Consider the following 3,882-nt stretch of genomic DNA (forward strand, 5'->3'; position numbering starts at 1 on the left):
ATAATACTCTAACTAGGTTTATAACATGTTCCATGACAATAACATGACTTAACTAGGTTTATAATATGTTCACAACTAAGATTATAATATGTTGCATGACAATAACACTCTAACTAGGTTTATAACATGTTCCATGACAAAACACTCTAAGTTTTTATAACATGTTCCATGACAATACCACTCTAACTATGATTATAATATGTCCCATGACACTCTAACTAGCATTATAGCATGTTCTATGACACTTATAAGTTCATAACATATGTCATGACACTCTAACTAGGTTATAATAGGTTCCATTAACTAATTATAATAGATTTCATGACACTCTAACTAGGTTTATAACATGTTCCATGACACTCTAACTAGCATTATAGCATGTTTATTATTCCATCATGTAAGTTCATAACATATGTCATGACACTCTAACTAGGATTATAATAGATTTCATTACACTCTAACTAGGTTAATAACATGTTCCATGACACTCTAACTAGATTTATAACATGTTCCATGACACTAACACTCTCACTAGGTTTATGACATGTTCCATGAAAATAACACTCTAACTAGGTTACACTCTAACTAGATTTATAACATGCTCCATGACACTAACACTCTAACTAGGTTTATAACATGTTCCATTATAATAACCATGACACTCTAACTAGGTTTATAACATGTTCCATGACAATAACACTCTAAGTTTATAACATGTGTCATGACACTCTAACCATGATTATAATATGTGTCATGACACTCTAACTAGGATTATAATAGATTTCATTACACTCTAACTAGGTTTAAAACATGTCCCATGACACTCTAACTTGGTTTATAACATGTTCCATTACAATAACACTCTAACTAGGATTATAACATGTTCCATGACAAAAAGGTTTATAACATGTTCCACAAAAATAATACTCTAACTAAGTTTATAACATGTTCCACTCTAACTAGGATTATAACATGTTCCATGACAAAAGGTTTATAACATGTTCCATGAAAATAACACTCTAACTAGGTTTATAACATGTTCCATGACAATAACACTCTAAGTTTATAACATGTGTCATGACACTCTAACCATGATTATAATATGTTCATGACACTCTAACTAGGTTATAATAGATTTCATTACACTCTAACCAGGTTTATAACATGTTCCATGACACTCTAACTAAGTTTATAATAGACAAAAAGGTTTATAACATGACAAAAATAATACTCTAACTAGGTTTATAACATGTCCCATGACACTCTAACTAGGTTTATAACATGTTCCATAATATAGCATGTTTATAACATATTCCATGACACTCTAACTAAGTTTATAACATATGTTCATGACACTCTAACTAGTTTATAATAGATTTCATTACACTCTAACTAGGTTAATAACATGTTCCATGACACACTCTAACTAGAGTTTATAACATGTTCCATGACACTAACACTCTCACTAGGTTTATGACATGTTCCATGAAAATAACACTCTAACTAGGTTACACTCTAACTAGATTTATAACATGCTCCATGACACTAACACTCTAACTAGGTTTATAACATGTTCCATTATAATAACCATGACACTCTAACTAGGTTTATAACATGTTCCATGACAATAACACTCTAAGTTTATAACATGTGTCATGACACTCTAACCATGATTATAATATGTTCCATGACAATAACACTCTAACTAAGTTTATAACATGTTCCATGACAATAACACTCTAACTAAGTTTATAACATGTTCCATGACAAAACACTCTAACTAAGTTTATAACATGTTCCACAAAAATAATACTCTAACTTGGTTTATAACATGTCCCACGACACTCTAACTAGGATTATAACATGTTCCATGACAATAACACTCTAACTAGGTTTATAACATTTTAACATGTTCCAAAAAACACTTATAATAACATTCTAACTAGGTTTATAACATTTTCCATGACAATAACACTTTAACTTGGTTTATAACATTTTCCATGACAACACCACTATAACTATGTTTATAACATGTCCCATGACACTCTAACTAGGTTTATAACATGTCCCATGACACTCTAACTAGGATTATAACATGTCCCATGACACTCTAACTAGGATTATAACATGTCCCATGACACTCTAACTAGGATTATAACATGTCCCATGACACTCTAACTAGGATTATAACATGTCCCATGACACTCTAACTAGATTTATGACATGTTCCATTATAATGACCATGACACTCTAACTAGGATTATAACATGTTCCATTACAATAACACTCTAAGTTTATAACATGTGTCATGACACTCTAACCATGATTATAATATGTTCCATGACACTCTAACTTGGTTTATAACATGTTCCATGACACTCTAACTAGGATTATAACATGTTGCATGACAATAACACTCTAACTAGGATTATAACATGTTCCATGACAATAGCTTATAACTTTCCACTAGTTTTGTAACATGTTCCATGACAAAAACACTCTAACTAGGTTTATAACATTTTCAATTATAATAACACTCTAACTAGGTTAATAACATGTTCCATGACAATAACACTCTAACTAGGTTTATAACATGTTCCATGACAATAACACTCTAACTAGGTTTATAACATGTGTCATGACACTCTAACCATGATTATAATATGTTCCATGACACTCTAACTTGGTTTATAATATGTTCCATGACACTCTAACTAGGATTATAACATGTTCCATTACAATAACACTCTAAGTTTATAACATGTGTCATGACACTCTAACCATGATTATAATATGTTCCATGACACTCTAACTTGGTTTATAACATGTTCCATGACACTCTAACTAGGATTATAACATGTTGCATGACAATAACACTCTAACTAGGATTATAACATGTTGCATGACAATAACACTCTAACTAGGATTATAACATGTTGCATTACAATAACACTCTAACTTGGTTTATAACATTTTCCATGACAATAACACTTTAACTTGGTTTATAACATTTTCCATGACAAAAACACTCTAACTAGGTTAATAAAATGTTCCACGACACTCTAACTAGATGTATAACATGTTCCATGACAAAAACACTCTAACTAGGTTAATAACATGTTCCATGGCAATAACACTCTAACTAGGTTAATAACATGTTCCATGACAAAAACACTCTAACTAGGTTTATAACATGTTCCATGACAAAAACACTCTAAGTTTATAACATGTGTCATGACACTCTAACTAGGATTATAACATGTTCCACGAAAATAATACTCTAACTAGGTTAATAACATAACATGTTCCATTATAATGACCATGACACTCTAACTAGGTTTATAACATGTTCCATGACACTCTAACTAGGTTAATAACATGTTCCATGAAAATAACTGGGTTTATAGAATGGAAACCTCCTGGAACTTACGCTGTCAACATTTCTGCTCATTTCTGCTCATTGAAATTCTATATTTAGCACTAATGAAACGGTGCTCTTCTCGGAAGGAAATAAAATAACTAGTAGGAATAAATGATGAAACTGTCTATATTTACGCCGTGATCCTGCTCCTAATGCTAACCATCTTTCAGTGTTGTTATCTGACTCAATCCCCCTTTGAAAATAACAGGTGTTTTAATCTGCCCAGGTGCCAGTGTTTTTCTCTCATAAAAATGCTTCCCACAGTCTCAATCAAGTTTGCCTCTTTCTATATCTCTGGCTCTTAACTTTGTACGTGGCTCTAGTAGTAATATCCTAGCTGTCCCATTACTCAGCCCCAGTGCTACGACCATGACTTATCATGTAATGACTTACTCTATTTTCATTTCAGCCACAAACAAACAGATCTCTGCTCTCTCTCGCTTGCATCTCTCTTCCCCCTC

This window comes from Oncorhynchus tshawytscha, linkage group LG10, assembly GCF_018296145.1.
Source record: "Oncorhynchus tshawytscha isolate Ot180627B linkage group LG10, Otsh_v2.0, whole genome shotgun sequence".
Lineage (NCBI taxonomy): Eukaryota > Metazoa > Chordata > Actinopteri > Salmoniformes > Salmonidae > Oncorhynchus > Oncorhynchus tshawytscha.